Source organism: Notamacropus eugenii, chromosome 1 (assembly GCF_028372415.1).
Source record: "Notamacropus eugenii isolate mMacEug1 chromosome 1, mMacEug1.pri_v2, whole genome shotgun sequence".
NCBI classification, from domain to species: domain Eukaryota; kingdom Metazoa; phylum Chordata; class Mammalia; order Diprotodontia; family Macropodidae; genus Notamacropus; species Notamacropus eugenii.
In genome coordinates, this window is record NC_092872.1 from 77,854,288 (window position 1) to 77,881,691 (window position 27,404).

The 27,404-nt window shown below is 46.9% G+C and overlaps 1 protein-coding gene across 2 annotated transcripts in view; it reads right to left on the reverse strand.

Moving 5' to 3' along the window:
* The window catches only part of CNTFR (ciliary neurotrophic factor receptor), a 94,506-nt gene extending 86,669 nt beyond the window's left edge, over positions 1-7,837 (reverse strand). Inside the window, exon 1 of one of the 2 annotated variants that reach the window (XM_072606296.1) lies at positions 7,615-7,837. The gene's annotated coding sequence lies outside the window, so the exon portion shown is untranslated. The remainder of the gene's footprint in view (positions 1-7,614) is intronic. The other variant, XM_072606287.1, reaches the window with a different exon arrangement.
* Between the last annotated feature and the right edge of the window lie 19,567 nt (positions 7,838-27,404).

A 27,404-nucleotide genomic window follows, 5' to 3' on the forward strand; every position in this document is an offset into this window, starting at 1 on the left:
GGTCCAGGGAGAGATGAACACACAGATAACATAGACCTATGAGTAAGATACAGGCAGACATAAGAGGCAGAGAGATAGGTGCAGGCATATAATGCAACAGAGACAGAATGAGAGAAACACAGACACAGCAGCAGAGAAACAGACAAGCAGAGAAACGGACTCAGTTATACACACATAACTGAATACAGAGAAAAAGAGCACAGACAGAGAGACAGATACGGACACAGATACCTCAACACACAGAGCCAGACAAACTCAAAGGTAGAGCTGGAGCAAGTAAGGGGCACATAGAAATACACATAAAACAGAACTAAAGAGACACAAACAGACAGAAAAGGCAGACAGAGGAAAAGGACAAGCACAGAGAAAGACAGACCAGACCATAGAGAGCTAGATACAGCCATGCCTGCAGGCATACACAGAGGTACACACACACACACACACACAGAGCAAGAGACAGGCACAGAACAAAACAGAGACCTGGACAGACACAGACAGATAAACAGACACCTAGACAGAATAAGAGCCAGACATAGACACAAAGACCCAAACAATCACAGAGAAAGGCAGACATGTTGAGAAACACAAGCAGGGGACATAGTCAGATATAGTTAGACAGACAGACCAAGAAAGGGCAACAGAAACACAGAAAAGATAGAGAACAGAGACACATACGTACAGTCATTCACAGATGTAGGACCCACATAAAGGGGCAGAGATTGAGCCACTCACAGATATAAATAGCCACATTATCACCCAGACAGAACCAGATGAAGACACAGACACAGACACACAGACAAAACACAGACAGACACATATACTGAGAAGACAACCAGAGACAGTCACAGAGATGGTTACAAACAGAACCAGATGCTGGTGTATATACGGACACACAGACAGAAAGAAATAGAGATAGACCCACAGACAAAGCCAGAGGGAGCCATAGCCACAGACTGACAGGAACAAACACAAAGACCAAGAGACTGACAGACAGAATCAGGAAGACACAGACATAGTCACACAGAGACAGGGACAGGCACAGACAGAGTGACATAAAGACAGACATCCCCAGAAATTCAGACATAGACAAGAGTCAGAAGGAGACATATACATGCAGAGATAGACACAGGTAAAGAAACAGACGTAGAGACAGAGGCAGCCACAAAGATAGTTAGTGATAGAGAAAAAATGCATAGACACACAGTCAGATGGAAACACATATAGACACCGATGCAGAGGAAAACATAGAAACAGTCAAAGATCATAGACAACGAAGAGACAAACTCCAAGATAGACACACACTCAGACACATGCAGATGCTGATGGAGAGTCACAAGCATTAACAGTCATAGGGATATAAGTAGACACGGAGAGAGACAAGCAGATAGACACAAATTCGGACAAGCATAGATGGACATACAGATACTGACAGAGTCAGAGATATAAATACAGATATAAATACACACACACACAACTAGAGAAAGTCACAGAGCCAGGCATAGGCATAGAGAGACAACACAGACACAGACCTACCAACAGATAAACATAGCTACGAGATAATAGACCAACATAGATATAATTATATTTATTAAATAAGATAATATTTGTAGAAGGCTTAGTATCATGCCTGGCACATAGTAGGTAATATATAAATACTTATTCCCTTCCTTCCCACCCCCTCACCCCACTGACACAAGAATCGATATAGATGGAGAACCACAAAAAGGTAGAAAAAGAGAGACAAAGAAATGGATACAAATAGATAGAAGGTATAGATATAACAGTCTCTGCCCTCAAGGAGCTTATGGCCTCACAGGAACACAGAGACAAATACAGACGCATACTGAGAAAAGAGAGACCAGGAGAGGCCACATCGAACACTGAGATTCTGAAAGAGAGAGAGAAGCAGGAAAAAGGGTATGGAAGAAATGGGACAGGTGATCTTTGATCTTTGAATGGCCTGTAAGAAACAGGACCTGGCCTGCCAGTAGCCATCTCCTCCAGACTGAATGAGGCCAAACCAGGGCTACATTCTCCCGTCCCTGTTTCCTCCGCCTCACTAAGAACTCAAGCCTTCAACTCCCATCTCATCTAGGCTAGGACAGCCTCAGAAACTGAGTCCTTTCCCCAAAACCTCCTAATTTCTCTGCAGGTAATGATGATGATCACAACTGACAACAGTAACACTTTTGCTCAAAAGTGCCCAGATGGGATATTGACTCATAAAAATTTAAGAATGTCTTTAACAGATGTCCCCATACCAAACATGCATAGTCTCCAAGTTTTGTGGGACCCAAATGCTGAGATTTTGCCTAATACATTAAAATCATGCAGGGAAAATGATGAGGCCTATATCCCAGCTTTCACCTGAACCTGTCCTGAAGACACCTACAGAAGATGAGTTTACAACTCAATGCTTCTATTTAGTTATGATTTGTTGTTCTTTGGTCATTTCAGTTGTGTCTGGAGTAGTTTCCCATTTCCTTCTCCGTCACATTTTACAGGTAAGGAAACTAAGGCAAACAGAGTTAAGTGACTTGCCCAGAGATGCAGAGCTAGTAAATGCCTGAGGCTGGATTTGAACTCAGGAAGATGAGTCTTCCTAACTCCAAGCCAAATACTTTTATCTGCTGTACCACCTAGCTGCCCATTTAGTTGCAAAGAAGTAACCAGTTTATTCACCATGCATTAGCCTTCAAAACATTAAATATAAAGGAATACTAGCAAGATAGAGACTTGTCTCATGGCCATTTTTATCTGTACTTCATCAAAAAGATGAGAAGTATTTTTTCTATATTAATAACAAGAAAAGACAACTACTTTATCCAATGATTGACATCACTTCATGTGATCCCAGCTTACAGATGAGGAAACCAAGAATCTGAAAGGTCACATAGCTAGTAAGTGAAAGAACTAAAATTCAGTCCAAGTTTTCTAACCCGAATTTCATGTTCTTTCTAAACCATGAGAAGGTCCCATCATTTCTCTTGCCCCACAATGCAAATTCAGACCCCTCCTCCCATCCAAAATTAGTCTGGAGATCATAGGATCGTACAGAGTTAGAGTAAGAAGTAACCTAGTCCAGCTTCCTTCAGCCTGAGGAAACTAAGGTCCAGATATGCTAAGCGGCATAACCAAAGCCTCGTAGGTAGTAAATGGTACAGCCAGGATACAGACCCAGGGCCTCTGACTCCATAGCTAGCACTCTTTCCCCTGAACTACCCTGCTTTTCCAGGGTACCATTCCCCTAACATCTTCCTGAGGTAAAAGAGATCTCCCCCACAAATCCACTCACCACCATCCCAAGTTAGCTTCCTGAGGATGGAAAAGGCAAAAGAAAGCATGCTCCCCCTCTCAGCCCTTCTCCAATTCAGCCTCACACACATACACTATGTAAAGAAATCTACACTCAAAACCTCCAGTCTAAAGCCCCAACAAGCTTACTAGTACAGAGCTGAGCAGAGGAGAGTTCTTGGGGTCTGAACTGCTCTTTCTCCCTGTTTCTCACTTTGGGAAAACTCCCAGGAAAATCAGATGCTGTTTGAACTCATATTTTTTCCTCTTTATCCCACATGGGTTCCACATCGTTATATAATGACCATTTCTTATCTCTCCCCTCCCCCCACATACACAGGTAAGATACCTCATCTAATATCTCCTTTATCTGTAAAATTCTGATATATCCCACTTCTCCCCCAAAGTATGGCCCCCTGCATATAGCATCTCATACAGGCTTATAAACACCCAATACACACACATGCATACATATTCTTCTCTCCTAAAAGTACAGCTATACGCCCCCATATTCCAGAGCACCATTTCATTTTATATCCTCAGGATAGCCCCTATATCTCCCTTCAACAGCGCCAGATACTGTTGGTAGGAGGAAAAGAAATACCATCTCCAACTGTCTCCTTAATTTGTATTTTATCTCTGAAGCAGGGGGGTTAGGGGGATGGCATACCTGAGTAGTCCCTCACCTCACAAACATTGTAAATTTGCTAGACAAAACTGAATCCAGAAACACAACATTCTTCCTCAGCAGCACCACCATTGGGCTGGCTTCAGCATCCTCTTCCCACATTCTGACATGGTCCTTAATAATGACTCATCCCTTGAGAACTAGCCTCTCTCTGAAGTCATGGTCACTCTAGAACTAACCCTGGGTTCTAAGGCTCCATGGTGCCCTGATTCCTGACATTTGTACTTGGGTACAAATTTGCTTGGGCAAGGGAGCTACTCTGCCCTGCCCATATCTCTAATCTACTCTCTTTCTAAACTCCCCACCTAAAACAGGTTCTGATCCTACTCAGAACTAGAAGGTGGGAGGGTAGGAGGTTGCAGGATATGTACTGGGGCTATAAGTATAATATTTACACAACTAACATACCCACTCACCCAACACACACACACACACACACACACACACACACACACACACACAAACACAGAGTGCGACACAGAGATGAGACACAGAAACTGGAAAGGGCAGAGGCAAAGAAATCTAAGAGTTAGAAAAGGTGAAATTCATTCAGTTTCCCCTCCCCCCTCCAAGCCCTTCAGTTGGAGGGGGCAATGTTAGCCCCCTCCTCCAGGATTCCCCCCAACCAGGCACACATGGTCCATCCCCATCCTTCCCCAGCCCCATCTGCATTTCAAAGAAAATATGATCCATATGTTTCCAATTCATTTACACTTCAACTTTCAATGGGGGGGGGGGGGAGAGACTGGGAACTGGGACGACATAACTGTTGAGATGGACTGGGAGATGGGCAGAGACCTGGGTTTCTTTCCCCTCCCTGGCCTCCAGCCCCTGTTCCTAGGAAGGGGTGGAAAAGTTGAAGTGGTGAGAAAGGTCCCATGGGCAAATAAACCATATTTCACCCTGTGAACAGTGAATATTTGTTATATCAAGGAGACCAGTGTTTTATTCTAATCAATAACAGAATTATCACATAGAAAATGTATCACAATGAGAATTAACAAAAATGACGCTTGTAAACTTAAACACAATGCCTACCAACCCATCATCCCCTGGAAGCCAAACCATGTTACCAACCCAAATGCCAGGGTCCCCACATCTGGGCTATGGGGGTATTCTTTAAGGACTTCTAGAGTTTAGAACAAATGCAGTAGTGGTGAGTGACAAAATTTTTCCTTTGCAGGAGAAATTAAGGCTTACCTTCAAGAAGAGATTCTGGTCAATGGGGATAGACACACTGACCAGAACCAGAGAGAGATGAAGGAAAGAGGTCTCTCCCTGGAGAGGTAGTATGAAAGATGAGCAAGCATGCTTCCCTTTCAAGACCATTTCCAGAGGCAGAGGAAAAGTTGGGGTTAAAGATATCCTAAATGCCTCCTCTCCTGAGAGAGTTGGGACCCAGGAATCCTGGCTTCCAGTCAAGAGTACAGCAGCCCACAGACCAAATTACTCTTGACAAGCTTGTATGAAATCTGATTGTATTTCCCAAATAAGCTTAAATCCTCTGGTTTCAATTCCCCCCAACACCTCTCCCTGGGTCCATCCCAGTCTGCTTCCCACCTCCATCATGAGAAATGTTTTTTGGAAAAGAAACTCTGAGTAACAGAAGTTAATGCTGTATATGAGGTCACTCCTCCCAAGACTCAAATGTGTTAAAACTTCCCAGGCCATATCACCATTTCCCTATTCTCAATCTGACACCCTCCCCATATGAAAGAAGAGTCAGAAGAACTGGGGGAAAATCACACATCTATGTACAAATCTGAGTGTTTCCTTTCCCAGGAGCCCAAAAACTTCTCCAAAGGGAAAAAGCAAAAAGGTCAGAGATCCTTCAGTGTTCACTCTCATAGATTAAGCTTAGATTCCAGATGAGAAGTTGCTGAAAACTGAATTACCAAGCTAGAAGGAAAGTGGCCGTGGAGCTCTCAATAAATATTCCTATTCCTACTCCTACCCTACCATTCCCCTGGAAGTAACTGGGCCCTGAATCTCAACAGCAGGAAACTGAGTATCCAAGTGTCCAATTGTAAGTGTGAGCTCAAGTGTCCAAGTACATGAATGTATCCAAGTGTGAGCTCCAGCATCCAAACTCTGATGTCTGAATGTTTCCAAGCGTGAGTGCTATCATCCAGTCATGTCAGAGTGAGCCCTCCCTCCCTAAATTCATGGTAGGTGGAAGAAGTTCCAGACCACTACCAGGATCCCTAGGTATGGGGTGTAGGAGTCTGGGGGGAGGGGCGTCGAGGCGGGTAATTTCCCATCCACAATTCTAGATAGAGCAAAAGATTCCTGAATTTCTCATCCCCTACCTTGGCCTTCTATGAGGATAAAGTATAGGATCTGGAAGGAGGGAGGGTCGATTGCATATTAAGCCCCATCCCCCCTCACACAGACAATATTTTCTTATAAAATGGGAGAGAAAGAGACCGAGACAGAGACGGAAACAGAAAGAGAAAGAAATCCTGAATCTTCAACAAGGCGTGAAACAGCCCGCCCGGAGCTACTGGGGGGAGAGACTGAGGGAGCTAAGAGCGAGACACAGAGAGAGAGCTGTCCGTCCTCTGACCTCCCCTCTGCCACACACACACACACACACACACACACACACACACACACACACACACACACACACACACACACGCACACACACGCACACACACGCACACGCATACACGCACACGAACACACACACATACACACACAAGGAGATATAGACATAGGCAAACATAAAAGCATACTGAGACCCTTCTTACCCCCCAGGGACTTTGATGTCCGAATTTAAATCTTCCTGAGGGGGGAATGAAGTCCTCCCCATGCCCACTAACCCCCCCCACCCCTCCTCCCGCCCACTGCCGGGGTCACAGCGACCCTCTGGCCGCTTCACTTCTTGCCCCCCTAGAACACATTTCCACCCGCCCCCCATCCTCAGAGAATTTCCCAAATCCTAGGGCTCAGCTAACTGGAGGGGGGGGTAGAGGTGGGGAGCAGCTGAGAGAGAAGAGAAGGCGCGGGGTTGGGAGAGAGGGAAAGCAGAGGGGAGGGTAGGTACCCGTGGGTATCCTGCAAGTCTAGCGCCTGAATGGGGGGGCGGGGAGGAGGGAGGGAGTGAAGGGGGGAAGGGCGGATGGGAGAACAGCTCCGATCGCTGCTCCCGTCCCATCCCCGTTCCCCCCATCCCAAACCCCCAGGCCAATTGTCCGGCGCTGCTCGGCCCGGCCACCACACCCTGGCTAGCTCGCTAGCTCGCTCTCTTTCCCCCTCCCTCTCCCTCCCGCTCCAGCTCCGGGGGCCATGGTTTGGGGGGCACAGGAGGGGTTTCTCTTCTTGAGCCCCCCCACCCCGTCGACTCGGCCCCCGTCGGAGTCTTCGGGCAAAGTTTCCCTTGAACTTTCCTCGCCCCTCCCGCCCTCGCCAGACTGAGGGGCTCCGACCCCCCCCCTCGGGGGGCCCGGAACCCCACGCGTGCCCGACGGCCCCCAGCGCCCCGGGCCGCACCCAACCAGCTCCGCGAAGAAGGGCTGCCAGCCGTCAGCCGGTCTGGTCGCCAGCCGCCCGCCGCCCGCGCCCGCGAATCCCCCCAGCCCCGAGCCGGGGGCCCGGGCCGGGCGGGGGCCACACGGTCCGACACTCACCGCGCTCGGAGCTCTGCGTCGCCGCCGCCGCAGCCGCCGCCTCCCTCGGCCGCTCTCCGCCCCAGCGCCGGGCACTGGGGCTGCCCTCGCCGCCCGCTCCCGAGCGCGCTCCTCCCTGGATCCCGTTCCCCGGAGCCCGGCTCCTCGCGCGCCGCCACTGGGGCTGCTGCCGCCGCTGCCAGCACCGCCGCCGCCCTCCCGCCCGCTCTGCACCGGCTCCTCGGGTTTTAAGCTTCTTTAAACTCCCCCCGCCCGGCCCCCCTCCCTCCCCTCGCCCATGTGACCAGGGAGCGCTCGCCGCCCGCCCGCCCGCCCGCTCCGCCAGGGCCCGCGCGCCAGCTATTAGCTCAGCCGGCCGCGCGCCGGGCCCCCCCTGCAAGTGTTTCCAGAAATGCGGCTCCGGGACCGCCGTCGCCGCCGCCGCTGCAGCCGGAGCTGCTGGGCTCAGGCCCCGAGCCCCGGCACCCACGCGCGGGCACCCACGGTCACGCACACTCGCGCACTCCCAGACGGGCTCGTGATTCCTCCGTCCCGTTTGCTTGCTCTAACACACACACACACACACACACACACACACACACGCACGCACACATCCACTCCCTGGCCCCTTCTGGTGCTCTCGAGCTGTCTCTCATACACACACATACACACACACTCACACACGCTCCCTGGCTCTCTCCGGCACACACTCACACATGCTCTCCCTGGCGCGCTCTCTCATGCACTCACACAGGCTCCCTGGCTCTCTCACACACTCACACACTCTCTCTGGCTCCTCTCCTGTTCTGTCTCACTGTCAGCAGTCCTGCTCCCTGTCTCTAGCACACACTCAATACATGTATTAAGCACCTACTATGTGCAAGCACTGGCTTCCTGGCTTGCTCTCACACATCTTCTCTCTATTCCTCACCTTCCTTAGCCCTCCCTCAGTCTCATACACACTTCTCTCTCTGTCTCTCCTCTCTCTGTCTCTGTGTCTGTGTCTCTGTCTGTCTGTCTGTCTGTCTGTCTGTCTGTCTCTCTCTCTCTCTCTCTCTCTCTCTCTGTCTCTGTCTCTCTCTCTCCCCTCCCTTCCTCCCTCCCACCTTCTCTCTTACAAAAACCCTCATCAAGAGTCTCTCACACTCAAAAGACATAGGACCAATGTCTGGGACACAACAGGCAAAAGATGGAAAAGAGAGTCATTTTTAATATTTTTTTCAATAAAAGTGAAATAAAAGAGGGAAACTGACATAAAGGTCACTCAAATTTCAAACCTTGCACAAAACCTCGCACAAAAACCTTTGCTCATACTCACTGAGTCTGAAAGGAGACTGTCTGCTGTGCACACACAGCTCTCTCCCTTATACATACACACACACACACACAGTCTCACATTCATAAATCTCTTTCTAACAGGAACTCCCATGCCACCCACACAGATGCCCACGGGGGCAGATCCCCATCTCTTTCCGGGCCTTAGTTGCCTCCTGTGTAAAACGACACACTTGAAGCAGAAGATCTCACAGGCCCCATGCAGCTCACGCAACCCTGCTCCCAGGCGCCCCCTCCAAGCACTACACTGGTACGGCGTCGGGACAGCTGGACCACGTGCTCGCACTGTGGTTCTCGCTTCTTTCCCTTCTCCGGGGTTCTCGGGTCCCGCCCTGCTGGTCGTGGGTACGGAGCCTCAGGACCGAATCTGGAAAAAGGAAATGAGGTTTTCGCACCGTTGGCTACCGGACTGTCTGGGGAGAAGAGATCGGAGCAGGGATTGGCTAGGTCCACGGACCTGAGTTGGGACGTGGACCTGTGAGGGCTAGGGTGCGGGGTGCCGGCCAAGCGAGAGAGGCTTCTCGCGTGGGGTCGGAGCTTCCAGATAGCTTCTTTTCTTATTCAAACGCGCCTGCCAAGCTCTAGACTCAAAGCTGGAGACCAAACGTTTGCATATCAATGCCAGGAGAAGGTGGGGGAGCACTTTTTGGGAATAGATTTGGGGCTAGAGGAGGGCTGAGGAAGCCTTAAGCAAACCCACGCTCCGACGCCCTCCTCTGGTTTCCATCTCCTTATTCCCCTTCTCCTTCTTCCACCATACACCCCACCCATATGGCAAAAGGGAAACTTCGAAGGAAAAAACTGCACTCACTGCTTCTTATTACTCTCATCACATCATGCTCTCACGTCTCCATGCCCTCCCTTATCCTTCCATAGCTCCCATTTTCCCACCTCCCCATTCTATGATTCCATTCCACAGCCCCCTCCCCCATTTCCTTGTCTTCATCTCCTACATACCTCATGTGTCCCCAACAGTGCTAGAACTCTGGCAAAGTAGACAACCTCCCAGAGTGCAATGAGGGACACGTTTAGCATAATTCTTTTCAAGTAAAAATTTTAACGCCAGAAAATTCTGCCTGATAAGTCAAGTTACATGCAATCCAAAGAAGGCTTGTCCCCTTCTGCAGACAATAACACAGGGGGAGAGTTAAAATATTACCTTGCTTCAGTACTTTCAGGACCTGTAATTTCCTCTGCGGTGATTATTCCTTCCACTTATGCAGAAGGCAACCCTTCTACAACTGATTAGATATTTTCCTTAACTTGCTATGACTGAAAAATTCACCCCCTTTTGGGCAATCTGGTGAGTAGTCTCACCAGATTCAGGTAGACTAGTATATACATAATAGATACACAGTTCATAAATGCAACCTTCAGAACCATAAAGAGCAAAACCTTTGAGAACCACTATGTGATGAAGCATGGAATCTGAGTTTTACTGGAAAAAAAAATCTTGCTTGTCCTGGACTTGGTCCCTACTGATCATTCTCTCCCATTTCTCTGTCTTTTCCTTTCCCCGTACCTATTTCCTTTCATATCCCCATCTTTGCAACTCTCCATCCTCCAGATTTCCATTTCTCCATTTCCCTATCCATTCCCATTTTCTAATCTTTCCATTCTCTTCCCCCAATTTCCTATTCCATCTTTCCCAACACCCATGCCTACATTATTCCATATTCTCTTCTAATCTCCCCTTTCTTTTCACAATTATATACTTACCTGCCAAGTAAGGATGAGAAAGAAGCAGCCTCAGAGGACTTTGGGGATTCCCACCCTCATCCAATGAGTTGCTCCTCCTCCTTCCCCAGTGGTTTGGAAGGAGTTGGAGCAGGGATGGGGACTCCATGTCCTCACCCGTATTTCTGGGAACAAACTTCCAGGACATGAGGCTGTTTTTAACTTTCTCTGTGTTCCATGTGCCAGACTTGACTCCCATCCTGCTGAAAGCAGTGACCTTCAGCCAATGCTTTGACACAGCTCCTAACCTCAGTTTCTCCTGTATCCTAGGCAGAGTTATCCAGAGAGCAATAAGAAAATGCATAGTGTATATGAGAAGGTTATAGTATATTTATCAACAAGGAATTGCACCAGAGAAATAGCATAAAATAGTAAATTAGCAAAGAAATGTATGACAGGAAGAAAGGTAGGTTGGTCATGTACTGAGGAGCAGTCTCTGAGTTCTCTCTTTACCTTCACAATTTCAAGAGATCTAGAGAAAAACCCTCAGCTCATTAGATGGAGCACCTGATACCTGGTAGAGTATTTCCTTGAGGACTTGGGCAAGGACTTGTTGGACTCCTCTCTTGTTGAAGGAGCTATAAATTTAGTGGTTCCTCCACAATACTTTCTTCAGGAACTTGGATTTTGAGCAAGGTGAGGAGATGGAGGGAGAGAAAAAGAGAGAGGGAGAGGGGGAGGGAGAAAGGGGGTAAGGAGGAAGGGAAAGAGGAAGGGAGAGGGAGAAAGGAAAGAAGGAAGGAAGGAAGGAAAAAAAAGAAACAGACTTAATCCTAGCCTTAGGAAGCCCCTAGTATGAGGGGAGAGGCTTTCATGGACATTTCATGTCTATTTTCTCTTAACATTCTCCCAAGTACAACCCAAAAGGATTGTAAGGTCATAAAGCCCAAAAGTCAGCAGTTATTTAACATATGATACTCAGAAATCAGGTCCTAGACGACTAGCTAACTTGTATCCTCTCCCCTACAAAAGTTTTCAACACCACTTACCTCCAGACCAGTTGGGTCTCTAGATCTTTGGTGACAAAATGTTGGAAAAGCCCTGGGTCAGACAAGAATGTGGGCAGAAAAGAAATAGGAAAGCAAGCATAAAGAGCCATAGTGGTTTGGATGAGTCCTTGTTTCTCCTGAGTCTCTCCTCACTTATCTCAGAGGTGGGAAGGTGGAAAAAATATTAGTCCCCCTTCTGCAGATGAGGAAACTGGATGTCCAGAAAGTCTGTCTAAATGTCTCTTAGGTTCATCCTTTTCATTTTGACTGCCAATACCTTCAATCAAGCACAATATACACTTAACAAACAGTTATCTAATTAAACTAACCTAACCACTAATGTGTTGGAAAAGACTGTAGTATCGCAGGAAGAGTATTGTACTGGGAATCAAGAGACCTGGGTTCTAGTCCTATTTGTTCCTGTTCTAGCTTTGTAACTTTGGGCAAGTCCATCTCTCTGTAAATTGAAGAGGATAGACTGATTTCCAAGGTTCCCGTAAATTCTGAAATTAGGTGCTCAAAAATTCCCAACCATTCTTTCACTTTATATTTGCTTATGTCTAAACTCCTTAGCTGAGCATTACAAACTCTCCATGAATGTTCCAAGTAGATCTAACCACTGCCATTCAACACAAACCCTTCACTGGACCAGGTTCTCAAATGTATCCAGAAGGCTCCAAACTTATTCCTTTCCACGGGTCTTTCTTTTTGGCCTCATCAAATCCTAGCATCCTTCAAGGCTCTGCTTGTCCTACTTCCTCCGTGAAGCTTTCCCACATTACCTCAAATCTATGAATTGACTGTGAAGCTTAGAGTTAGTAGCAGCAGCTAGGTGACAAATACAACACTTTCAAGCTGTGTGACCTAGGACAAATGACTTGCCTCCATTTGCCTCAGTTTCCTCTTCTGTAAATAGCACCTGTCTCCCAGGGTTGCTGAGAGGATCAAATGATGTAATACTCATAAAGCACTCATCACAGTGGCTGGCATCTTAGCTATTATTATCATTATCATTATTACCACATACAGTTTAACTCCTAATTTCCCTTTAATTGTCTTCTGTGTATAAATTGTATCTCCTTAACTAGATCTTAAACAGAGAGAAAAGAACTTTAGGGACCTTGGCAAATGCTGTATGATTGCCTCACTGGCTTGGCTAAGGTGACTCAAGTTTTCATTGGCAGTTAGACTAGAACCCAGGTGTCCTCACTCTAAGATAAGGGGTGAACAAGGTGGGGGTAAGAGAGGAAAGAGAGATGGGGCTGAGGAAGGAGGAGAAAAGAGGGCCTATGGGGGATGCTTCTCACAGACATTCCAGAGAAGGGCTTCTCAGCACAGGAAATGTGAGAGGAAGGGGGGTGGGTGGACTTGAAAGGGTCTGAGGGGCAGGAATTTGCACTAGAGCTGGCCCCACACACAGCTTCTGAGAGATTCCAAGGGAGGGGGGAATGTGTATGTAACTGAATGTGTTTCTATGATTGTGTGCATGTGTGTCTCAGTGCATTAAGTCTGAGTGTTATGTGTGTGTACATAGTCTCTGTCAAGATGCACTAACTCAAAGGGATCTTAAGTGTGTTTCTCAGGCTGCAGACCAAGGCAGATACTCCTCCCAAAAAACCTTTCCATGTACATATGTATTAGCTTTGTGTCATGGGTGTTCATATATGTGAGTTAGCATTAGGGCATCCTTAGGGATAATTGGGCCATGGTTGTGGATTTAGGAGCATACTCATTTGTAAGACATTCCAAGAAGCATAGGTCAGTATATATCTATGGGCCAGAAGCAGCATCCATGAATATTACTATAGAAGTGAGAAGGAAATGCACATAGTGGGAAACTATGTACAATCAACAAAACAAGATTTATTAGATCCCTTCTGTGTGCAGAACACTATGCTAGGGACTGGAAGAGGTAAGTTTACAGAAAACCCTGCTCCCTGCTTTCATGGAGTTTACTGCCTAGTAGGTGGCTAAAGAGAGAAAAACCAGATGGATGGATAGGATTCTATCTGTGAACAGTGAGTGTCCTCACTCTTTTTCCTTTCTTTCCTGAGGAGCTCAAAGTACCTTTCAGGTGCAGTCGACTCTCCTGTACCCATGGGCGGAGTATCTGCTTTGTGGGTTATGCCTTATGAAGTCACCAGATTTGGGTGTCCTTTTGGGGACCTAGAAGTCTCTTCATTTTCACAAGGTGGTGGGGGAAAGAAAAGGGCTCCATTTCCATCTCCAATTTTCTACCAGAAAATCAATCACACCTTTTCTTTTTCCAGTGCTAAGAGGAAAGATACTGGCCGCCGCTGCCTGGAAAGACCTCACGTCCCGTTGTCCTTCCCAACACCCACCCCCTGCCCGTCCTCTTTATCTAGAGTGATAGAGGGGGGACAGATGCTGAGCCCCGGTCTGCGTGTGGCAGAGGAGGGGGGTTGCCATAGAGACCGAACCAGGAGAGTGTACAGTGTTGTCAGTGTGTCCATGTGAGCCTGTGAGGGAAAGGGCTGCTGCCGATGAACGTGTGTCCGCCACTGTGTCTTTCTGTCCGTGTCCTTCTGTGTCTGTGGTGGAATAGACTGATATAAGATTTTAGAGGTGGGGGTGGGGGTCAGTGTCTGTCTCAATGGATCACCGGGAGGGTCTATGTCCCTGGTCTGCTGCTGTGATTCCCTGGGCGGGGATGGACGGAGAAGGAAGCGCCCCTGTGTCAGTCCCTCTAGTGTCCTTCACCGCCCTGAGGATACTCCACCTGGCTGGAGGCCAATTAACCTGGGGGGAGACTCGCGTCTCTCCTCCCATCGGTCCCTTTCCTTTCCCCAACTCCTCTCCCTATCGCCCCCGCTCTTCTCCTGTTGACCCCACTGTACCCACACCCCAGCTTTTCTGGTTCCTAGAGTCCCGCTCCCCTATGCATACACACACACGCACACACACGCACGCACGCACGCACACGCATACACATATCCATGAGTCCAGGCAGGTCCCCAGCGAAAGGGGCAGAAGCGAGTAGCCCTGGGGGCATCATGGAAGCCCAATCCCGATCCCAGTCTCTGGGATGGTCTAGACTAGGAGATCGGGGGCAGAAATCCCGTATCTCCAGCCAGGACTCGGGTCCGGCCCAGCCCAACCCAGGCAGGAGGGTGGAGCCAGACCTCCAGTTCGCGCGACCCCCTTCCCTCCCTCCTTCTCCAGCTGGGTCCTGCATGGGCATTCTCCGGGCCACAGCGACACCTGCCGGTCCATGCTGGGGCAGCGTCCAGGCAGGGCTGGTTTTGGGGAGGGCTACTGTTTGGAGGGGAGGAAGATGAGAAGGGGCGGGTGGGAGTCCGAACTGGAGAGGCCCTTTTGAAGGGTTCTATCTCTGGAGCTCCACTGGGAAAATGTATGTGGGGGGAGTGGGGTTAAGGTTGTCTCTCACAGAAGAGATAAAATTAGGCAGACCTAGAAATCAAATAATCAGACACAAAGACAGAAATAGTCCCAGGGACTTAAGCAGCCCTGTACTCAGTTCACCTCTCTCTGCGCTTTTGTTCTGGTGGCTGCCCAAAGAGTAGGCTGTGTCTCCTCCCTCAGACAGACGATCCCCAGGCTCGGAGCTTTTTCTTCCCCAGGAAACTGGAACTCCCCAAGGACTGGGATATGTCTCCCTCTCCAATCTTTCCAAGGACAAGAACAAGGACACTGTTTCCTCTGAGTCTTCCAAGTTGCCCAAGTCAGATTAGACACTGAGAGTGAGAGACTTAGCTCTGTGTGTATGTGTCTATGTATGTTTAGGGGGACCAGTAAGGCTTTTGGTGAAAAGAGAAATCCTGCAGATTTCAGAGGGAGTTATTTTACATTTAATTTCCCTGGGTGAGCTTTAAACCTTATGAATTAAAGAGTGCAAAGGGAGATATTAATAGACAACCTTGAATCCTCTGGCTGAAACTGCCACCATTGCAACCTTCTCTGTGATCCTGGTGAACCAAACACAGGAAAGCTGGATGGAGTGATGAAGGGGGCAGAAGCAGAACTCATTCCACCCTCCTCCTTTCACCTACCCTTGGAGGCCTGCTCCCCACCCACTGGGCCTAATTCCCAGCTACCAATACTGGAAGGGTATATTCTTGGATGGAAATACAGAGATTTCCCTGAAACTGTACTTGTAAGCATCGTGGAAAGAGATAGGAAAGGACAAAAGCTTCACTAATATGTGATTCAAGGACCTTGATCCCTTAGAGCTATAGATTATAAAGTAAATCACCTCCAGGCCTCTGCCTTTGGGTAGCATAGACCCTTCCCCAGGCCACACACAGGAACCCCTTTCCTTCCTAGAGAGACCACTGATGGTGAAAAATAACATTGTGCAGTGGAAAGAAGACTATACCAAATCAAGCAAGCAAGCAAAAACATTTATTGACTACTGTTTGCCAAGTAAGCTTCTAGACCCAGATCTGCTGATGACCCAGTGTGGCTTTGAGCAAGTTATTTCACCATTCTAAGCCTCAGTTTCCTCAGCTATAAAATGGTGAACTGAATGAAATGATTTCTAAGGTTCTTTTCAAATATCTAACTGTCACATTTCATAAGGTCTGCTAGCCTCCCTTGCTGGACCTGTTCTACCTCTCACTGTCAAGAAGTCTAACCTCAGCCTCTCCTGCTAAAACATCAGTCCATTTCCCTCCTGTTCCCCATCCTTTGTTGTTCTAGCTGATCCGTATCCCCATTGTCTTCCCAAAAATTTTCAGAGGGCAATTTTGCCCTCTTTGGTTCACTCTTCTCTCTTGGTAGAAGAGGGAAGAGGGAAAGTGGATGCACCAGTCACAATTCTCTTTCATTCTTTCTCTGATTCAAACTTTGACATCAGGTGCTGAGTTTTGGTCAGACTTGAGACGATTTCTCATCTGTCTGTGTTCATCTTTCATTTTCAGTGAAGACCATAACATCAGAGAAATGATGATATGACTTGCACTTGACTTTGTTTTGAGCGAGGGAGGGCTGTGCAAGGGCACCAGCCTCACTTCTCCTCCTGAGCCCTCTGGGTCCAGTGGCCAGATATTCATCAGGATGACTGGAGAAGGCCCAGGACAAAATGGGTTTAATGATCAAAAGAAAAAAAAGTGAATCAAGCTGGGAGCTAAAGAGCAACACTTCCTATTGATCATCACTCTGAAGCCAGGGAGGGTCCTGAAGAGAGACACTAAGAGGAGTTTGGGCAGGGACCTATGGCTGTCCAATAATGAAAATTGTTTCCAGTCTTACACATTCATACACAGGGTAAACACATACACAGATAAACAAATGCATACTAAATAACTTCATAACAAGCGCAGGTTAAAAACCTACTGATGAACACAGTAACATGGTTAACACAGTGAGATACAAAGACACAAAGATGAACCTTACAAGAGGGGAAAGTGAAAAAAGCACAGAGGCAAAGCACCCACAAAAAGCCACTCTCACATTCGCTGACACATTGTATACATTGCAGCCCACAGGCGATCTCATACACACACACATTCACACATTCACACACCAGCAGTCACACACATACACGGCAGGGTCCAGGCCGGCGGGCAGGCGCCTGGAGCTCAGCTAGTTACATAAACGGCCTCTTTTCAGTGCCAGGGCCTGGGGCAGCTTGGACTCCATCAGGGAACAGGATGGCCTCGTCGAGCCTCCAGGCGCCGAGAAACTCGATCCGACTCAGCCCCAGCGCCCAAGCCAAAAGTGGATGTCCCACCCCTTTAGGATTTTCTCCTGTCTAGGGTCCCCCTGGTCCTAGCTTTGACCCCTAACTTCAACTGGAACTTCTTTCTACAGCTTTCCAACTCCCTGCCCCTAATACTAGGTTTCTCCAAAACTCTGGGGACCTCCTCATCCACCCCAGGATATCTTCCTACTCCAGGTCCTTTTACCCAGGGCACTTTCTGATCAAAACCACTCCAATATTTTACACCTTCTCACCTAGCCTTCCCTCCTCCATCCAACCTTTGCCCTACTTCCTCTACTCACTGAGTCCCAAGGCAAAATCAAGTGCAATTCAGTAAATGTTTAAGTGCCTCTGGTGTGCAGGGCACTGTGCTAGGGGAGGTACAAAGAGTAGGGGGACACTGGAAACCTGTGAAGGTGCCTGTGGTTGCAGATTTGGGAGGATCAAAAACCCAGACATTATATTTCCATCACTGACCCCTCCAGGAATAATAATGATAGTAATAATATCCAATGGTATTTCATGTTCCTCTGCCTCAGTTGAACTGCTCAGGGTCATGAGGTCTCATGGGCAGGGATGGGTGACACAGTCCAAGAGGGGACTGGGGGGGAGGGGGTGAACAGGAGTCATTTCCCTTCTCTTCTCTGAGGACTAGGTGCTACTGTAGTTCTCAGCGATCTGTTGCCACCAATCTGACCCCAGGCTGCATCCTTTGGGACTGGGGGGGTTGAAGGAACATGAGGTCCCTTACCAAGTCAACTGGCTAACAGACCGGGATAGTTCTTGAATGGGGAGTGGGAGAATGGGGATCCAAAAAAAGCTTTTAGCTGGAAGAAACTTTAAACATAGGATCATGAAGTTAGATGTGGAAGGGACCTTGGAAGCCATGAGTCTAACCCCTTCATTTTACAGAAGTGAAAACTAATGCCCAGAAAGGCTGTGACTTTCCCAAGATCACACAGGTAGTACCAGTGAAGGAATCTAGGTCCTCCTGATTCCCAATCCAGGAATGTTCTTATGAGGTGAGGGAGGGAGGACACTCCTGGGATAACTGTTCCCTGGTTCCTGGCCCCACATCCTTTGGCCTTCTCTCTTCACCCGAACTGCCCTAGCTGAAGCTCAGTTTTTTTACAACAAACTTCAGTGCTCTGGGTTGAAGCTGTCCCTGGGCCAGAGAGAAGGGAAATTTCTTTCCCGTGCTTTTTCTTTTAATGAACAAAACATTTCAATTTGAACCTAATCCTTCCCTATCCCCACCCCATCCCATCTACTCTCCAGGTCTTTCTACTCCCTGCAGGCTATGGAGGTGCTGGGGGTCAGCTAAGGAAACACCCTCCCTTTCTGTCCTCCTCTCCCTTCCACCCAGGGGAAATAAATATGATCGGGGGTTATTTTTTCTTGTTCCGTATTTGATTATTTGAGGTTGGGGGGTGTGTGTGTGTGTTTTGGGTTGGGTTTTTTTCTAACTTTTTTTTGTTTTGTTTTTTGCTTTTGGCTAAAAATACCCACTTGGTGTGGCCAATTCCCAGAAAGGGCCAGAGAAGCCCTGGCTCTGGGCACATGCTCTCCTCCTCTCCAGACAAGGATCCCATCTCCTTGTTGTTGTTTTCCTGATTTTTTCCCCCTGGATGTTGTTTTAATTATTAATCACATTTTCCACATTCTCTGGCCAAGCCTTGACCCTCCCCCATACCTTCTCTCGCCACCCCTCCCCCGACCCCACCCTAGGGCTGGCGATCAGGGACATGAAATACAGTCTTTGAGCTTGAAGGGACCTGAGAGATCATCTAATCCAATCCTCTGGTTTTCAGATGAGGCAACTGAGGCTCAGAGGGGTAAAGGTCACTTGCCCAAGATCATGCAAGGATTTGGTAGCAGTTAAGATCATAGACTTACAAAGGGCCTTAGAGATCATGTTCCAGCCCCTTCATTTTACATATGAGAAAACCACTGTTCAGAGAATTTAGGTAACTTACCCAAGGTCATAAAGGTAGCAGAGCTGAACCCACACTAGAACTTCCCTGGGCCTCAGTTTCCTCATCTGTAAAGTAAGAGTGTTGGATGAGGTACCTTTCAACTCTTAATCCAGTATCCTGTGATCCCTCAAAGAAGGCATGATTAACCCTGTGAGTGCTAGATTAGTCAGAGGAGAAGGATTTTGAGATGGTAGAAGTGGGGCTGACCTCAAGGTCTCATGCCTTTAAAAATAAAATAATTTTAAAAAAATAAAAATTAAATTGAAAAATGTTATTTATTATTCAGTAGCTGAACTGGATGGAATTCGATCTGTTCCACCATGGAAAAGTCTCATTGAAGTTTGTCACATCAACATTCTGAAAAAAAAAGGGGGGGAATTGTGGGACACAAAGCCCCCATGCCTACATCCCAAGTAGATCTTAGTTCTCTTCCCTTTGTAGGGTTGGTTGTTGCTGTTGATTATTTCAGTCCAGCTCAAGGAATAGATGTGGCTGAAGGTATCTGCCATGGGCTGAGATCTCAGTCACTAAGGAAGGTCAGTGATCACTCACTATTCAAAGAAGGGGGTATGTATATCATCGATATCTCCTCCAGTCTCCATTCTGATGGCTCTGAAGTCTTCTCCCATGGCCATCCCTTCAGATCCAGATATCACCAATGAGAGCCCTGGGTTGAAGTCTTCTTTATCCTTGGGGCCTCAAATTATGGACTCACATGAAAATAACTAAAATAATTTAATGAAGAGTGAGCCTGCATCGGCCAGGGGCTTCCCGGCTTAGGCAACAAGAATGGACCTTGGAGGTCATCTGGTCCAACCCCATCATTTTCCAGATGAGAACCAACTCTCAGAGAAGTGAGCTCAGACTGGCAAGCTGGTTCCAGCCTAGCTTTCCAGGTTTACTTCATATCATTATCCTTCAACTCAAGCTGTGCTCCAGCCAAACTGGTCTGCTTGCTTTTCCCTGAACTTGGCAATGCATTTTTCATCTCTGTGTTTTTGCACAGACTGCCCCCATGCCTAGAACGCATTCTTCCACATCTCAACCTGTGAAAATCGCTGGCTCCCTTCAAGGTGCAGTTCATAGACCAACTCCTACATGAAGCCTTTCCTGATGCAACTAGGAGACAGCACTCTCTCCTTCCCCAAATAATCTCATGTATACAAATACACTATGAGATTTTGTATTCCTCCCAGAAAATGGAAGCACTTACTTGAAGAAAGAGAAGTTGGTTTTTTTTTTGTTGTTTTATCTCTTTTATCCCCAGTGCCTAGCACTAAATCTTGCATTGATATTTAATAAATGCTGATTGGATTGCATTGGATTGAATTGGATTGCAACTGAAGTCCATATTCACACCAGTATTGAGACAAAGTGGTGCAGTAGAAAGAACACTAAGCCTGAAATAAGAAAAAATGTAGGTTCAAACCCTACCTCTGATCCTTACTAGCCATGTAACAGTAGCCAAGTCAACTCTGAGTCTGTTTCTTTATTTATAAAACGAGTTGAAAACTGTAATACCTACCTCATAAGATTCCCACAAGGATCAAATAAAATAATCCATACAAAGTAATTTGCCAACCTTAAAGCACTTTAATGTCAGTTATTACTCAGTAGCTGAACTGGAATTCAATCTGTTCCACCATGGAAAAGCCCCACTGAAGTTTGTCACATTCATCAAAAAAAAAGGGGGGCGGATAATGGCGATTGCAGGACACAAAGCCCCCCCATCCCAGGCAGATCTTGATTCTCTTCCCTTTGTGAGACTGGTTGTTACTGTTGTTTATCATTTCAGTCCAACTCTTTGTGGTCCCATTTAGGGTTTTCTTGACAAAGATACTGGAGTGGTTTGCCATTTCCTTCTCCAGCTCATTTTACAGAGGAGGAAACTGAGGCAAACAGGGTGAAGTGACTCACTCAAGGTCACACAGTCTGAGGCCAGATCTGAACTCAGGAAGATAAGTCTCCCTGACTCCAGAACTCTATCCATTGTACCGTCTACTTGCTTTTGTAGAGTAGGGTAGCCTCAACACAAAGATCACCACAAAGGATGTGGATGTGGGTGGTCTTCCAGGGTATCAAATTGGGATCCCCCAAAAGCCCAGTGCTTGTCTCAAAAATCACAGAAGCAAATTTCATATTGTAGTACGTAAACATTGCAGGAGATGGGAAGGGAAGGGGAAGAGAGGGGAGGGGAAGGGAAGGGAGGAGAGGGGAGGGAAATTGTTCGGCCTTACTTGCCACCTCTGCCTTCAGCATCTGGGATACCCCTGATCTTTAGGTCCTCTCCCTGGAGATTTTTTGAGTTTAAAGAGCCCTAGAATTAGAGAGGCAAGATTGAGCTTTCGTTCTCCCACTTACTAGTCTGTGACCCTGGGAAAGTCACTTTTCTTCTCTAGGCCTCAGTTTCTCCATCTGTAAAAAAAAAAAGGTAATACTTGAACAAGATCATGTGCAAATCAAATAAAATAATGGAGACTGGCTTCCCGTAAACATTACAAATTATATAGATGTGAAGTATTTCTAAAAGGCTGGAGGATACTTCAGAGGCTAGGCCAAGATCACACAAGTAGTTAATGACCAGGATAGAATTTGAACAGGACTGAATGACAGATTATGGGTTCAGATCTCACTACCTATACAACTGTGGACAATTCAATTCAATTTAATTTGATCCAAAGCTCTGTGCTAGGTACCTGAAACACAAAGTCAGAAATGAACAACATATCCTCAAGGAATTTACATTTTATTGGAGGGAGAAAATACCAAGAAGTAAACATATAAACACAAGATAATTTGAGAAGGGAGAAAATGCTACTAACCAGGAAGATGAGAAAGATTTCCTGTAGAAAGTGAACAAGTCATTTTATCTATAGGAGTCTCCATTTCCTCAATGAAGGGTTTGGATTCTATAATCTTTATGCTTCTTTCTCCCAATTCAACACTCTCTGGGTCAGGAGCTACCCAGGAAGGACGCTCCCCTCCTCTTCTATGTTGGCTGGAAGTTCTTACTTATGTGTAACCTCCACTCTTTCTGCTGCTTCTCATGTGTTCGAGGTGAAGAGGTGCAGGGGCGGGGAGGCACACGGGGAAGTGGGGAGAAGGTGAGGATGGCCTCAGTCTCCACAGCTCCAATTCTGCATTTCCACTGCAGATAGAGAAGACCCAGAGCCCAGGAGAGGCAATTCAATTGGTAGTAGAGTGGAAGAGGTATCACGGGCCTGGAGTCAGAAAACCTGGGATTGAAACCTGGTTCTGACATTAGCTCTGTGACCTTGGACAAATCACTTCCAATGACTGCCCCTCATACATCAAGAAAAGGGGCTTGACCCTGTGATCTCCAAGTTTTCTTTACCAGACAAAGAAAGGCACCTACCTCCAGGACTGAGGCCTTGAGAGCTGGGGTGGGGGGAGAGAAGGAGGTTTCCTCCCCCTTTCCCACCACATCTCTTCACTGCCGACACCGAGCTTCCCTCGCCCTTCACCAGAAGCAGCTCCCGTGCTCCCAAAATCAGCCTAGCGGTGGAGGCAGAGGGGGATTGTGATGGGGAGGAGGGTGATGAGGGGGATGTCGGAGAGCGGGAGCTGGCCTCAGGCCTGGACAAAGAAAGCTGAGGTTGTCTGGAGATCCGGGCGCAGATTAGCATGTGAACAATTGGCCAATGCTCCTTCCCCATCGCCTAGCCAGGATTCTCCAGGGAGCAGCCTCGTCACCGTCACCGAGACGGGGGAGGGGGAAGGGGACTGAGGGGAATACAGAACAGACAGGCAGAACCACCCACCCATCCAAAAGAAAGAGATAAGGAGGGAGACAGAGGGCAGAAGAGGAGAGAGAGGAGGGAAGAAAAAGAGGGAGAGGGAGGGAAGGAAGGAGGGAGGGAGAAAAAAAGAGGAAGGGGGGGAGAAAAGTAAAGAAAGGGAAGGGACTGCAGCTGAAAGAAGCAGAGAAAGACTAGGAAAGGGAGGGACAGCCACAGGTAGACATTTAGTCTTTTATACAGACTTAAAAAACGTCTACTCCAACCAAAACCCCACCTTTTACAAGAAGTCTTTCCCCATCCCCCTCAATTCTAGTATCTTCCCTCCATTGGTTATCTCCAATTTATCCTGTATGTAGCTTGTTCCTACATAGTTGTTTCATGTTTTCTCCCCCATTAGACTGTGAGCATCTAGGGAGCAGGACCTGCTCCTTGCCTTCCCTCTCCTTGCCCCCTCTCCATCTCTAGGCTTAGCATGGTGCCTGGCACATTCTAGGGGCTTCATAAATGTCTGACTGATTGAATCTAGACCTCTGGTTTCCTCACTTAGGGAATACTGGATATAGAAAACTCATCCCACCAATGCATAAAGCTCCCTTATAACACAAAGTCTTAGCCAGTTGCCAGGGATATTGAGAGATTAAGTGCCTTGCCCATGGTCACACAACTAGAATGTGTTAAAGGGAAGACCTGAACCCAAGTCTTCTTGCCTAGGAAGAAGCCCAATGTGCTTTCCACTCAATATCATACTGTAATAAGTTCTCTACCTTCTCTGTATAATAAGAGCTTAATAAATGTCGTATTTCTTCATCTCTCCCTCTTCTTATTCTTTTTCTTCTGCCCCATCTTCCTCCTCTACCTTCTTCTCAAGAATTGTAGAACATGAGAACTGGGAGGAAACCTTAATCCCACCCTGTCACTTTATAGGTGAGGATAAGTGAACTGGGCCTTGAACTTCTACTGTTCTACACTTTCCTCACTAGGTTTTTGTTTGTTGTTTTGTTTTGAGTTTTTTTTGGACCTCCTGTAGTGTTCCAAGGCCTGTTTGGGCCAGTTTGGGAGAGGCTGAGAAGTAACCCCTGTCCCTACCCCTAGGCAGATCACAGTCTGGCTAGGGAGAGTCGACTGTAGTGAAGGAAAGGATAACTAGGCCCCCTATGCTCCCTCGGTGCCAAATGTTTGGCATCTTGGCATCAGTGTGTAGGAGGGGAGACTCTTCCAGAATGGAGTCAGGAACACCAATTAGGAGAATACAGTCATAGTTAAGGGCAGAAGTAATGTGGAATGTTTTTGACTGGGGCAAGAATATTTGGGGGTGGGGAGAAGAAGGTGCAGGCTTTACAATGTAGAAGGCAGAGGCCAGCAGAAAAGACCAATTTAGAAGGCCAAGAAAAGGCAGAGTACTCCCCCTAGTCAGGAGAGAGTGAAGAGACAGGAGAGAGAAGAGCCCAGGGCATGGTCTTGGGGGATGCCTATGGTTTGGTATGGGAATGAGGGTGGAGAGGAGCAAAAAAAATCTAGTAGAAGAAACAAATCGTGGTAAGAGAAGCAAGCAGTCAATCCGCAAGCATTCATTCAGCCCTTACCTACTAAGCCTATAGGCTTAATAAATGGGCAAAAGCATATCAAAAAGCACACATTCTAATGAGGGAGACAATCTGCAAATAACTATGTTCCTACAAGATCTACACAGTATAAATCGAAAGTAACCTCAGAGGAAAGGTACAAGGAGCAGGAAAGGAGTGGGAAAGATCTCTTGTAGAGGCTGGGGTCTGAAGTGAGTCTTGAAGGAAGCCAACAAGTTGAGGACTTGGAGAGGAGAAGGGAGAGCCTTCTAGGAATGGGAGATAGACAGGGCATGTGGGAGATGGGGTGTCATGGGTGAGGAACAAAATAGTATCGAAGGATTGCAAAGTGCACGGAGGGGAATGGAGTGTTAAGAAAATTGGAAATGTAAGAGGGAGCCAGTTTCTGAAAGGCTTCAAATGCTAAATAGAAGATTTTCTATTCGATCTAGAGGTCATTAGGGAGTCATTAGAGTTTATTGAGTGGGGAGAGGGAGGGAGGGGAGAGTTGACAAAGTCAAATGAGTCCTTTAGATAAATGAATGCTCTAAGTAAATCATTCTTGCACCGAGTGGAGAATGGATTGGAATGAGGAGAAAGAGGAGAACCAGGTAAATTAAGTGTCATGGAAGCTCAGGAAGAAAAGATGGTACCCAGAAGGAGAAGGTGAATTATCGCATCAATACTGAAGCAGAATGAAGATTGAGTACCTGGCATCATATTAGGAGATCATTGCTGACCTCAGAGGACAATTTCAGTCAAGGCCAGACTGCAAATGTTTCAGGGATGAGTAGTAATGAGAAAGCAGAGGCATCTAATGAAAACTTCTGAGAGCTTTGGAGCCCCAAAGGAGATACTGTCCCTGCTCTTTCCCCCTTTCTCTTTCTCCTGTTCCTTCCTCTTCCTCTTCCTCTTCCCCCTTTCTATCTTCTCCTTTTCCTTCTCTTTTTCTTACCTTGTCCTAATGAACTATGTTAAAAAGAAACCAAATAACCAAAACTATATTAAGTTCCCTACAAATTTGTTCTCTGATCTTAATATAGCCCCCACTTCAACAAGGCAATCTTTTTATTCCTCCCTAAATGGTTCTCATTGCCCACAGTCACACTTCCATTCCAAACCTTCTCATTCTACCCTCTCAGCAGAGGATCTCTACTGAAAACAAAAAGAAGTTATTTTCTGTAAACTCTCTCTTCTCCCCTCCTCTATATCTCAAAACCCTTTGATAGCCCACCCCCATTCCCTTTTGATTTACCCAGGGATCTGTTGAAGAGGAGGCCGTTCTCCTCAACAAGTCCAGTCCCTCTACTTGAACCCTTGATCATATTCTTTTCAAGTCTCCACAAGCAGATTGCCCCCAAAATCATTCCTCCCCTTTCTCTCATTTCTCATTTTCTAGTAACTGTTTCCCTGCTACTTAAAAAAGGCCAGAAAATTCTCATCCTTAAAAAAAAAGTCTTCACTCAACCCTGCCATTCCCTTAAGACACTCTCCTTCCTTTCACAGTCAAGCCCAGAGAAAAGTCCAATCTCCTTGCCCTGGCTTCCTTTCCTGTCATTCCCTTCTCTGAGGGCAAAGGACTAAAAGGTTTCTGAGTTCCCTTTGGTCTCTAGAGCTATGATCCTATGATGCTTTCATCCATATAGAAACTGTCTTTCACCTTTAGCACTTAACTGAACCTACATTCTCCATCAATGACTGCCAAATTCAATGGCATTTTCTCAATACTCATCCCTCTTGAACTCTTTGCAGCATTTGAAACTGGTGACCCTTCTCCTCTCGGTCCTCCTCCTGGTGGAAGGGAAGGGTTAATAAATACTTATATAGTTCCTACTACATGCCAAGCACTGAGCTAAGCACTTTATAAGTATTATCTCATTTCATATCACACCAACCCTGCAAGGTAGGTATTGTTGCTATCTCTATTTTACAGTAGAGAAACTGAGGCAGAGGTTAAAGACTTGCCCAGGATTACACGGCTAGATTTGAATCCAGATCTTCCCAACTACAGACCCAATGCTTTATCCACCTCCCACCTAGCTACTACTCCTACCTGCCTGCCTGCTTCATCTTAGGTCCCTTCAATCCACAAGCATTTATCATGTGCATTTTATTGATGACTCTTCATTCATATCTTGTTTCCTAATTGTGAATATGCCAAGAGACTGTCCTGGATCTCTTCTCTTTTCTCTACACTCTCTTGGTGACATCATCAGCTCACATGTATATAATCATCACCTCTACACAAATCATGCCCAGGTCTATATATCTAGTCTCTCTCCTGAGTTTTGATCTGGAAACCAAACTGTCAATTGGACATTTTGAACTGTGTGGTCTGTAAACATCTCTGACTCACAAGGCCAAAACAGAACCCATTTTCTTTCTCCAAAACTGCTCCTCTCCAAACTTTATCTGTTGAGGGTACAACCCTTTCAGTCGCTCTAGTTCCAAACCTGTCTCATTCCCAGCTCCTCTCATACTACATATCCACTCAGTTGCCAAGTCTTGTCAGTTCAGTCTCTAAAACATCCCACATCTATCATCTTTTCTCTGCTCACATAGCCTGCTTTAGACCCTCCTCACCTCTTGCCTGAACTAGCCTGGATTGTTGCAAAGCTTCCTAATTAGTTTTTCTGCCTCAAGTCTTCCTCTTCTCCATTTCATCCTCCACACAGCTGCACACGTGATATGCCTAAAGCACAGCTCTGACCAAGTCATTCCCCTTTAGGATAAACTCCAGTGGTTCCCTATTATCTCCAGAATCCAAT